Source organism: Pinus tabuliformis, chromosome 2_1, assembly GCF_031772625.1.
Source record: "Pinus tabuliformis cultivar Carrire ecotype Pingquan chromosome 2_1, CPIR1, whole genome shotgun sequence".
NCBI classification, from domain to species: domain Eukaryota; kingdom Viridiplantae; phylum Streptophyta; class Pinopsida; order Pinales; family Pinaceae; genus Pinus; species Pinus tabuliformis.
In genome coordinates this window covers 723,280,310-723,293,897 of record NC_142299.1, presented here as the reverse complement: position 1 = coordinate 723,293,897, position 13,588 = coordinate 723,280,310, and positions in this window count along the sequence as shown.

Below are 13,588 nucleotides of genomic sequence, written 5' to 3'. Positions count from 1 at the left end.
CATATCACCATTGGTCCACCGTACCATCCACTTTTGGGGTTAACGCAACCAATCCATTTCATTGTCACCAATATGTTTAAGAGAAGTTGCTCAGAGGATTCACCTACCCAGCTTGTGTCTCATCCGCTACAATACCTTCACACTTCATTCTTTCATGACCATCACCCTGAACCTTGTATCACCAGATCATTTTCACCTCTACAAAATTATTTGCTCCATTCCATGTCGTAGATGTGGGATCCATTAATGCCCTCCTACGATGGGTCACTTCTTGTCGAAATCAGCTCATTATCTAAGAAGCCGACCTAAGGACAACCCTTCCAGTACTTTGAAGCTTGCATGCCTCAATGGCAAGTTTCTCACTTTTAGCGACAGGTTTACACTAATGGCCTTCGACCGAAAGATTTTGCATGGTGTTAAACATCAGCTCATGTATGCACAGCACGTGAATTGTACTGCAGTACCTTGAGGGTCATCATCATCATCGGTGATTCCTCTCGCTCCTATTAACAATTTACATCATTGACTGGTGATCAGGCGATGTCTTTCCATGTTCGACATCAGAACATCTTTTCACATGGATGGACTTGTGCTTCGGGCAAAGATTGAATGAGTTTTGAAGACCTCGGATCTACTTTCATCCATCCGAGCTACGATATAATCAGGAAAATAAAGACATCAAATGTACATCATTGCTGCACAGATAATCATCCAAACTAAGGGATGATGGCTCTACCAGAATCATCAGTCTGCACACAAACAGTTGTCTGTCCTATGTACATGAAAATGAATTTATCAAGTTGAGCATAGGAATGCCCACCTTAGCTAGATGATGAAAATATTATGAAAATAATGTAATGTATTATATCTTATTACAGGTCACCTTCCAGTGCGAAAAACCTCGGATGCTCATTATAAAGCATTTCACCCGACATCAAAAGATTTACAGCCTCATGCTTTAGGGGGCAACTGTTATAGACATATTTGGGCACTACAACCCCAATCACATATGTCCATAAGCCAAGGGCTTCTAAGTCCCTAAAAGTGTTGTTTCATACCCTAAAGGAGCAAGGTCAGCTGATTACATCATCTCCCAGAAGTTCTCCATGAAAAGCTACTCAGAACTGGTCAAAGCAGGACCATATAGACTACCCAGTGCTAAAGGTGCGATGCATCTCACCTGCCACATGCAAAAAGTGTGATGCATACTAGAAAGCCCTTCTATAGGGTGCGATGAGCAAGAGCAGACAAATGGCACAAGCAGTTTGCTAGGTGGAAACCCAGAGAATCTTCTAGAAGCTGCTCATTTGACACTTGCCTCTCTGAGTTCACCCAGGGATGAGTAAGAGGTCTAAAATCTCCAAGTGGAACCAAGAACTATCAGAGAGATGACACTAATCAAAATCCCAAAAGCTGACTCACCCCCCTGCAAATGTCTATAAATGGATCCCTCATCCAAGAGACCCAGAGGTTGGAATTTGGTAATTTGCAAAGAGGTGCTACTGGTTTCTCTTTGAAGACATTGTTGGGTGATCTTGCTTTGTGTGAGGTGAAGAGGGCTTTCAAGCTGGGAGGATGGTGCTATTTCAGACCAAGTGGTTGTAATTCTCTCTTCTATGACTTTTACTAATAAAGCTATTTGAGTTTTCCTCCATATTCTCATGTATCTTTGAATACTGTGTTCGTTATATGCATTTGTATGGTCAATATATATCTGATCCTATATTGTTTACAGTGAAAGATCTTTATGCTTTGATGGTATTATGTGACTGTGAATCTATAGGTGCTCTTTGAAGCTGGACAAGTAAGGAAGCAGTGGCGAGATTCTGTCAAAGGGGAAAGGAAACAAGCAAGGAGCCAAGTGGAAGACTGAGGTTGGTACTCTCTGCTTCTTTCTCACCTCTCTCTCGTAAAGGAAAAAAAAGTTACTTTAATATGTTTGTTTCTAAGATAGCTACCCGTCTTAGTGGGACTAGCAGCTCTGAATAGACACTAGATTTCCCGATATTAACAGGATTCCCTGTAAACCTACAGGATACCCCGAAAACCTATAGGATGATCTTGTAGGAATTAAAGTGGATTGGGAATCCCAAGGAAAGTGACCCTAGAGCAAGGGGGATGAACTACTTGTGTCAAAAAAATAAATTTTTTACTTCACCACCTCATCGCGATGCCTTTCACCACCATGATTATCCCTGCATTCATCCAATAAGTTAGTTTAAAAAAGATTACAGTTTTCAGGAAAAAAATAAAAATAAAAGAGATGGTAAGAATAGAGGACAAGGGGACAATACCTGAAGGCTATACCTCTCACCTACTAATCACCGACCACCTTAGCTACCCATGACAACAATCCTTATGCTCCATAAGTGAAGGAAAGAATAAAATTTTAGGGGAGAGGTAGCTACAGGACATCCTGTAGGTTTCTTGTAGGAAATCTTGTAGTAGCCTATGCCACAAAAAGAAATTTCATAGGTTGTTGTCATCTTCAGCGTAGAGATCTTGTTGTCAAGGAAGCTCCTCCAGGGCTTAGCAATAGCAGTAGGATCATCAGCATCACCCTCTAGTACATGCACATCAAGGGAAACAAGCATCAAAGGAGGCGAGTATGAAAAATAAAACATATGCTGCAAATACACAGCACATGGACATCATTCTCCAACAAGTAGCATCATCAAGGCATCTTACCCACAGGTATGTAATCTCACTTAAGCCCTCTCGTTAGCATAACATGCTAAAAAATGTAGATTGTGTAAGAGTTAGTTTTATAAGCAAAGGTGGCCAGTTAACTTGGCCACCTTCGGCTAGTCAATGAGGAGAATATAGTTAGATCACTACACACATGGCAACAATCAAATCAAAAGAAAAAGGAGATGAGGCCAAAAATGGTTAAGTTACAGATGACCGAAGTGGGAGATGATTACGAGGTAAGGAGGAATGATGAAGTGGTAGTGGGACCAATGGTCCAAAAGTGGGTTCTTGTACTTCGGTCTCCAGCACACCATCCCACACAATCACCCATATGAGGAAATAAAACATTGATTCACATGCAAAGGAGGCATTCACAATCTCTAGGATACATCGAAGAAAGGTTGCTCTTGCCTCTTGAAGAAGTGTCTACAGGAAAAACAATGAGCAGTTTTTCAACATAGGAGCACCTATAGGATCCTACAGGATCCTACAAGAGGTCCTACAGGATACAGAGAAATCATCTACCGGATCAGCGGTGGGGGGTTAGAGATGAAGAATCAAAGGTTGGCTTCATTAGGTAGTAACCAGGAGGTAGGAGCTATACCTTCCCACATTTTCCAAGTTAAAAACATATAGAAAAAACCCTCCATTCAGTTAAGGAAATTGCAGCCTAGGGAATCATATATAGAGTTGTCATTTAAAATATCTCACCCATTAGAATTTGGAATTAGACCCATACAAGCCTCCATAATCATTAGAGGAAAAATGATAGGGGGATTTAACAAGAGGGAACCCACAAACATAGTGAGAATTCATTAGCACGCTCATGTAGTAGAGATCTTCACAAGGCACAATTGGATGGGTTTCATTGAAAAAATGAGGGGATACAATGATGAGGTGGCCAAAGACTTTGCTCTCTCTCTCTCTCATGCCTCTAACTAGGACCGATGCCACTATTGTGGTAAAAGGCCTCTAAGTAGAAATCACACCTGAAATCATAGGAACAATCACCACGCTTACATTACGGTTCCTTTGGAGAAAGGAAGATAAGGGTAGCATCCAACTTGCAAATAAGAAATTATTTTTGGAGGGAGAGGAGGCAATGGAGGAAAAAATGGGGTCAGACGAGAAATCCTGCCATACCCTTGGAATGAAATTAGCTACCACCTCATTAGATATATATCATGTGAGGGGAGATACAGTGTGTTATATGGATACCATTTCAGGCTTCTCCAAGAACTGAGATTTGGAGCAAACACACCTCCTCAAAACAGAGTAAGCATACCCTACTTTCTTCTTCAATCAGTGATAGATATGAGAATCAAGGTGCAGGAAGGAAAACATCAACAACTAGCCCATCATGGGTTAATCAAACTTATCCTAGAAGATTCCCTCCAAAACCTAAGACTCCCTATTACATGGACAACTTTCAAAGACATGCAAGTAGAGGGAGAAATAAAAGGTCTTGAATATGAAAAATGACCCACTATTAGTGAGAGGGATGAAGAGGAAACAGAGGAGGAAGAAGAGGAAGAAAAGGAGGAGGAAAGTGATGAAGAGACAGAAGAAGATGCAAAAGAAGAAACTGATGAACAAAGTGAGGAACTAGAGGAAGAAGAAGAAGAGAAAGACAAGGATGAGAAGGAGAATGGAAAAGATGAAACAAAGGGTAAGGAATAATATAGGTCTACAGTTCAAAGAAAATAAGGGGAATAATCACCAAGAGTATCTCCAGAACCCATTGAGAAAGAGGTAGCAACTGCTATTACTGCCCTAAGTACACCTATCAAGCAAAAAGGGAAAAGATAGAGACAAACCCGATTGTACTTTAGGACAAGAAAAAATACAAGGATCAGGCAAGGAAGACCTAAAACACCCACCAAAATTCATATTGTCATTGAAGACTATGTAGAGTAGCAAGAAAAAATAGATCCTCTTGTGAAAAATCGAGGAGAAGGATCATTAGGACAAGCCTCTACCAAACCTCCCATCACTTATGTTAGGAGACCTGCCACCAGGTCTGCCTCATCAAATGGAAAAGGTCCCCTATAGGAGACACAAAATGACCTAAAGGAAGCAGAGTCCATCATACAGGAAACTTTTCTAAACCTATAAGAAACTGAAAAAATGGACCAAGAAGGTACCATTCAGCAAGAAACAAAGAAGGAAGATCCAGAACTGAGGGAATCTAGTCCTCAACCCAACCTTGACTCTTACTACAAGTTCATTGAAGGGGGTAGGGTAATTCCACAAAAAATTTCCATACCCTTATTCTTCGAGCTTGAAAAAGAAAGGGTAAGAACACATAGGTGGATGAAAATTTCCAAATCTAAAGGAGTGGAGGATATAGGCCACATGGAGGAGAAAGTAAAGGAGATGGGAAGAGAAGTCAATAGCATAAGGGACAGTGAGGAAATGATGAAAGCTCAGTTGGAAGTAGAAAATTCATTGCTAAGGGGATAGTTACAAGAGAGAGAAAGTCAATTGGCATCCATGGCCATTTTATCCTTAGAGGAAATCCAATGCAGAATGCCAGGAAAGTCTTATGCATTGTATCTCTAGGAACGGTGGCTACAATCCCAAATTAAGACTTTGGCATAGAGAGGCACTATGCCCTTCCAGAACTATAGACAATTCATTGATCTCTGTGATCAAAATACCTTGGAGGATAGAGATAAAATGTCTGAGTTTTACCTACACAACTTGGCCTTGACAGATTTGAATGTGTGGGACCCAAATTCAAAACTAGGGGACTTGCAATTGATGGCCTTGGCATCATGGATGAATCATGAGGAGGTAAGAGCTGTAGAGATGAAGAAAGTAATGTAAAGAGAAGAGACATAACCCCTCATGATAAGAGATAAGCAATCAAATGCAATGGTTGTCATCAACACCCACAACCTAATTGCAAACGACCCTAAGCTTGTACCTAGGTACCTTGTTTCCCAAGAGAAAGTAGTCACACACTTTGAAGACATGTTCAAGTTGTTAGGGGATGACAACATGCAAGCTTGCCAAAGGATATGGAACACTTTTCCCTACAACCTAAAATTTAGAGAATACCATTCTCCTGAAAGAATGAGAGACGCACTAAACATAACACCCATGTACAAGCAAGCTCTAAAAAGACTCAAAGTCAATTAGATTGGCTTGAGATTTAGTCCACCACTGCTCTTAGGAACATTGGAAGGAAGGAAGAAAGAGGAAGAAAGGAAGTAGTGGGAAGAGATAGAGAGGAAGGAAGAATTATATGCACAGGAAGAGGAAACTACAGCAGAAGCATGGGATGTTAGGGAGGCCACTAGAGCAATGAAAGACATGGATATGGATTGAGTTTCTCAGAGGATGAGCAACAATTTTAGTAGGGGGTGATGATGAGCGTCATCATTGGGTAAATTTATGGAACTTGACATGCCTCCAAGATTATTTAAATAGACTCTTCTCATAATTCCTTACACATTTTGATTATATTTTGCTTAATGAGATGAGTAAAAGTGAGAGTTATTCCTAGTGGACTAATGTGCATTGATTGTAGGTTTTTTAGAGAAAATCATGGCAAGTTTCACTAATTAAGGGAAGAAACTCGAGTGAGACAAGGAGGAGAAATTGTAGGAGATAGATCCTCCTCATTTAATCCTCACACATTCAAATATTCCTCCATCAAATCACACTAGTTTAGAGTTGCAAGCAGTCAAATCATGAAGATCAAAAGGTAGCTGAGCTAGTGATAGTTAAAGGGCTAGTTCATCATGAGTTTGGGAGCCGAGCCTCCCTAGATTTAAGGAAATCATTGGAGACTTCAGTTGTATAAATAAAAAGGCCTAGAGCCTCATTAGGATTTAGATTTTTGATGTAAAATCACTAGGCATTTTCGAGTTCAAGACTTGTGGAAGACATTGTTATGTAATTTTCTGATATGATAATGAGAATGAGCATTTCCTTGATCTAGCACTGAGTTGACTCAGAGGGCTGAAGCTCTTGGGTTAGGGCCCAATCCTAGTAGAAAAGGATCCTCTTATTATATTTATATGCTTAGTTGATTTCATAGATTAATGGCTGAATTGGTTTAGCATTATTTCATTGCAAGTAGTTGTGGATTTGATTAGTTTGCTTCCATTTGTGCATTTTTTTAGCAATAGCTTAGAAGGTGTTGTAGCGGCTAAAACAACCCTCCAAAATGTTTCCTTAGCCTATTTTGGAGCCTCCCTACCAACCTTACAGATCACTTTGTCTTTCTTCGTCAAGTACTCAAGCTTCAGTGTTTTCCTTGCACAAAGTCAGCCTGTCGATCATAGTCAATCCATTCCCCTCACAGGCTGCTTACCCGAACATGGTCTAGCTACAGGCTGAGTAGCTTCCCCTTGAAAATTTCACATTCCTAGAGGGCAACCAGCCTTTCCCTCCAGGAATTGCACAATCTTCTCTGACAGCCTGCTTGTCTCTAGGATTCCGCAATCCTGCCAGCCAACCCTCCCAGCAGGATTTGCACAATTTTTCCCATCAATATGTTGTTTAGCCCAGGAGTTGAACAAATCTAGACAATAGTCAGTTGCTGGGCCGAGAAATTGCGCAATCCCCTTAGGTAGTCAGCCCAGCTTATAGTTAGGAATGCACATTTTTCCCAAGCAGTTGAGCACTGGCATGCATGGACAGTCTGGTTGACCAGTTCCAGCCGAGGCCGAGGAAACTTGACTTGCATGCATGCATGAATTTATCTTCCTGGAATAGCAAGAGGAAACATGCAAAAGGTATGTCATGATTCAAGGAGCTATTTTTAGCAGCCGGGTGTTACATGAAAAGTTTTTTTAGAAGTTTCTCTCCAAGTGTCACTTTTTCCTAAATTTGTGGCATGCGCATCTTCACACCAAACTTATTTATTCATCGCATCAAAGCTCATTCATTCACATCGATCTTGGAGCTCTAACATCCCAGAACACATCTAGGACTCTTCGACACATTCGGCTCAACTATGCACTGGTAAGTGGCCTCAACTTGTCTTTTTCAACATTTCTGTCACTTTTGTGTATTAGCTTGTGTGAGTGTTGTTTGATTCATTTCTTTGAACGCCTGCTATTGTTTACATATATTCTAATGTTTCCTAGCTTTGTTTCAATTTTGATTCCTATCTCACTGTTGTCGCAATGCATGAAACTGTTTTGCACGAACTTTCGTCCAACCGACGAACGACCTCACCCACATGCAGGTTAATCTATTTGCTCAATCTTCCATTCATGTTTTGCATGCACTATTTATCACTTATGCTATCACTTAGTGTCACCATGCATTTCATCGACTTACCTGCTTTCAGTTGCCCGTTGGCAAGTCGAGCCAACCTTGGCCTAGTCTCTACCTTCACCAAGGCTGCATTGCACAATTTGAAGAAGAAAGGCTCACCTTCCTCTCTAGATTTGCGCATTCTAGCCCAGCACTGACCTCCTAGAATGAATTGCATAGTTTTGGAGGTCAGTGGCTGCTTGGCCCAAAAATTTGCGAAAACTATCCCTGCGCCAGAGTCTTTCCCAGATGGAATCACACATTGCACAATCTCAACAGCCAACTGCCCAACTAGATTGCACATTTTGTAGATCCAGTAGCCAATCCAGCCTCCCAGTCAGTCCAAACTGCCTTTTGTGAAGTTCTGGAAGCTAGTCACTTAGCCTCCTAGTGAAATTTGCGCAATCTTTCTCATTAGTTCCCTAGGTATGTCCCGTGACCTTCCCCGGTTTTGCATTGTTTTCTTGCCATGCATGTTGCATGTTTTTAGATCTTTTAGGTGTTCATTTGTCTCAATGGATTCTAAGAGAATAGGATCCCAGGACACTAATGGTGTTGCAGATGGAACAATAGTTGAACAGGTGTCCTCTAGCATGCCAATCTACGAAGATACGAAGTTGTATCTAGACAAGGAATCAAACTGAAGTGGAAAGAGGTGAATGAAACATTCGTAGGTACATTTGGGGAAGACCTTCAAGACAGTCAAGTTTACGTGAACATTCATAAGTCTGACCTGTACCAGATTGCATGCAGATACTCCGTGTTCCCATGTGCAGATATGATTCACTGGATTGTCTCTCACACTGACCCCGAGACAATGACCTTGAGCAGTGTTAGTGGGATGAAGCTTGCAACCTTCTCGGCACGAGATTATGATGAGATGTATAAGATGGATGAGCCCATGAGTATCATGACCCCTCCATTTAGCTTGCTCAATAGCAGAGGCTAGTCCAAATATATTATGAAGGATTGGGTAAAGGAGTGAGCTCGTTTCAAGATGACCCCTAATCAGATCTATAAGATGAAGAGATTGAGGAAGGCATACCAATACTTGGCCATATTCGCATGTCGACTGAGTGGCCAACCAAGCACTGAGACCTTCCCTCAAAGTTGGGTGGTCACGTTGGACCAACTAGCTAGAGAAGGAAGACCATGCAATTGGTCTGACATACTGGTTCATCAGCTAAAGGAGCAAGTCACGAAGGATCAACAGTCACCCAAGGGCATGCATGTAGAGATTTATATGTCCACCTACATTCTAGATGCAGCCTGTACCTAACATGAGTTCCCTAGCTTAGAGTGGGCATGGTCCCTGGTGGAGACCGTTGTGAGCACATATTTCAAGCTATTCTCCGAGTGCAGCTTCAGAGGAGTGATGAAATGACTATCCAACCATTTTGTCGCCCCAGTGTACAGGTTGATATTTGAACAGGATCCACCCTGTATGTCAGATGAAGTGATGAAGGCATTGTTAGGCATTGCAGATTGGTATGCCTCACCGGACGACATGTTCATCCAAGTGTTCAGTGCAGAGAAGCCTCCCCATGTTCTGCCAAAGTTTTCTTTGGGCGTGCTTGTCATGCAGGAAGTAGCGTATCATATCTCAACAGGATTAACAACTAGGCTATAGTAGAACAAGAAGGCACCTTCGCCCACTCTTCCCCTTGCTAATTTGGTTATATAAGATCTAGAGTGTCAAGCAAGTACATGTCGAAGCTGAAAAAATGAGGAAGTACTCATTCAACATTCGAAGCTTCAACCCGTATGACCCACATTGCATTGTGAAGGATCACTCCATGAGAGTTTAGTTCAATTGGATCCATGGGTCATTTCACTGGGCCGAGGAACACTCATGGAGGTACTGTTACCATTACTTCAGACCCAATGAACAGGTTGGTTTCGCCATATAATGGTTAGGATGACAACATGAAGCAACACCATGGAGAACACCAGCAGTTGCAGGAACAGCAGAGACAATAGAGACAAGTATACCTATGTGCAACAAAGGGAAGAGAAAAATTGTCGACTGCATGGAGGAGGAAAAAAGGTGCAAGTTTCAAGCAGATCCACTTATAGAGCAAGAAGCTATGGCTATTCAACATAAGAGGCAACAACACGACAAGTGAATCATGTGAAGGTAGAGGGATAAGAAGAGAATAGAAGAAATAGAGAAGGAGTTGCATGAGCTGAGGGAGAAACTCCGAAATGAACAAGAATTGCACTAGCATGAGAAGGAAGCGCAGAAACAACAGATTTAGTAGGGGGTACATCATGTGCAAATAGATAAAGCAACGCCCGTACAAGTAGTTGATTCTTCTGAACAACTAGCATAAAGTGAATAGGGTGAACCCTCGCAGGGGAAAGACTTTTCTCATGAGATAGAACAAGCTCTTGAAGAGTTGGATGCAGACAGGGAGCAGCTGGAATTGGAATAGGACACTGACCTCATGCCTCACCATAGAGAGGTCAACTCGCCCACTTCAATGCATCCAGATGATGAGCAAGTCTCGAATGACCAAGGAGGCACTGAGATCCTAGGTGGTGAGCTGAAAGCAGAGATGCGCAACAACCCCTTTGATGAATCTCAACATAGAGTTATGCAGCCTGATAGAGTACCAACTCTGGAGGACTGAACATCCCCTGCACAAGCTGAAGAACAAGTGATTGTGACAGATGTGCACAAGGATCCAGCTGCTTTGGCCGATGCAGCTAGAGTATATGCCGAATCCACTAGCTCTAGTGTTCACTTCCTCATAGCTAAGAATGAATGAATGGTGAAGGAACTATAGGTGGCCAAGCGGGGAAGAGACTTGGCGACAATATACATCCCAGCTAAACTAAAGAAGGAAATACTAGAGGAAGTGTTGTCCTTGGACACGGTTATACGAGCATTGTAATCGAAGTTTGGTACTGTGCATCAAGCAGTCGTTCATCTTCACGGATGACAACATCCATGTGTGATAAGAGCTCGCATCTTGAAGAACATACATACTGCCATTGATAACATGTGAGCATGGACGATGAAGTATAAAGGAGCCCCCCTTCATTTTCCAAAGATGATGAAGGCCAATGCAGTCGAGCTGCAAGCATGTATCCAGAGTCACATCTGGAACTATGAGGACCTACCGTAACTCATCACTCGCATACATGCTTCCCATGCATGAGTATTCAAGAGCATGGAGGTTTTTGTGCACACATATTTGATTCCATCACTTGGGACTCTCACCCAAGCGAAGACCAAGAAGCATGTCCAACAGGATCTTGACTTGTACTTCGACAAGTTTATGCATGTCGCCAGCAGTCCAGACTTGCCTATCAGTGCAGACATCATGCACAGGTATGTTGCTGGTCCGGCCACATTGAGGACAATGATGTGCATGCTTTCAGATGAGTTGGACAGAGGAGCCCAAGTAGTGTACCCGGATGCCATGGAGGCAAGGTTCAGGTTCCAGACGGATGTGATAGCAGAACACACAGACACTATCAAAGACTACCAATCTTGGCACCAATATGTTGCTGTTGATCATGATGAGGATGTCGAGCAGTTGGACTTCTATAGTTGTCTAAGTTAGAGTGTCTAATTTGGCTTGTTCAAGCCATTTTTCACATGGGTACATGTGTATTGTAATGTTGAGTCATGTCAAGTGTAAGTCAAGACTCAAGAGTGAATGTAATAGTCATAGAGTAGGTAAAGAGGGATGAGAGTATTTGAATGGTCATAAAGGGGAATGTCAAGGGTCACCCCACCCTTTGCTATAAATAGCCCCTCATGACTCATTGTATAGGCTTTTTGTCAGCCAAGATTCTACTAAGACTATCTTGAAGAAGGCTTGGACAGTATTGTAATGCGCTTTGGCTTCTCCCTTGCATGGAGATAGTACATCTCATTGGAGGAGCAGACGAATATGGCTATAACGTTCCACTAATGAGGTTAGCAGGTTTACATGGTGTATTGTATGATTGTGACTTACACTTCTTTATATAATAAATGCTAACACATTTTCATGCATATGTTTCTATTGTAGTTGGACTAGTCCGGTCTCCGTAATGTTATATGTTGTTTAACTTATGTACTTGTATATGAACTGATTTATATGCAATTATATGAATCTTGTTGTTAATGTGTTGCATATGTTGTCACCATCCATGTCAACTGCTCTGCTAGAAATCATACAAACATTTCTCTGAACCTTGTTATATCAACCATCACACTCGTCTCAGAATGATCCATGAGTGTCATTAGTGTTATCTTACCTTGTATGTTGTGACTGCCACATCCGTGTTGACTACTCTGTCAGAGGTTGTGCATGTCCTTTGTGTTGTGTATTCCTAGACGAGTTGAGACTGATCCCTTTCAACCTGGAACTCACCTTCACCTTCCTCTCCCTTTGAAGTGTTGGAACCTCTCATACTCATTCCTTAACTCACTACATCATTCACACCCTTGCTACTGACAGAGTTATCTTACTTGCCTCTGTGCAACATCACGGTCAAGGCATTACCTTATGACCCACTGTTGGGAATCCTACACCAAATGGTTTGAGGTCTATTTGGGACTTCTTACCAGGGAGATCCCCTTGACATGTTGGCAGGTCCATCACCATCAACATTTCTAGCTCTAGAAGGACGACCTGATGACAAGAAGTGTCCTCTCATCCAGTTTTGAACCTTTACATATCTTTCTTGGAGTCTTACATTCTTCTTACTTTGAGGTGTTTTTCAAATCGTGAAGATGTCTCCATATCAGGGAAGCTTTTCAATCTCTTGTCCACTCACACATATGATGGTGAAGGCGAAGTGTCCTCGCCTGAGTACTTACATAACTTCCTTTCCATGATTTATGAGGAATATGAGTTTACTGACGAACAGGCGGGTCTGCTACTTGCATTCACACTTCGTGAATCCCCATTTCATTAGGTGCTCAGCCTACCAGCTAACACCATGCACTCATGTGAACACTCCTGTGATCTTATTGAAGACATGTTCCATCATTTTTATCCAAACCATCTTGAACGGAAATTGTTACAGCAACGGAGGGCTTCGCATGAATCCATTACTAATTTTTGGCAGCACTTCCGTGACTTATAATTTCAAGCTCCGAGGAACCAGATGAAGTGAACTTATCTCTAGGACCAGTTTGAGTACTGCCTTAAGAAATCTACCCATACCAAGAGAAAGCTTGATGCGAAGCCTCGCTCAACCTTCTTTGTTGATGGAACTACACAATTCCATGTGGGAGCAGGCACTATCTCAATAGACTATCCGCCTCCCTCTCATTCAATAGTTACACCATTGCCCTGTGATGCTGAGGGTCATGTTTGCACATATGTTCACCATCCACACCCTCCCAACATTGCTCCACTCAATTTTCACATAGAGTTGGTTGTGAGTCCTTCGAGTTCCCATATGCACTATTTTCTTCAACCTCCATCTTCACACTCAGGTCTTCCTCCAGATGATATTGTCTTGTGTTCATCCATTTTGGAATCTTCATTTGTTGTGAACGAGGAACAACCCACTGATGGATTTCGTGTTGCACAACCAACATGCACTGTCATTCATGAAGAGTATGAGTGGGAGCTTGAACATCAACACTCGGTGAAGGATGACTCCATTCCATCCG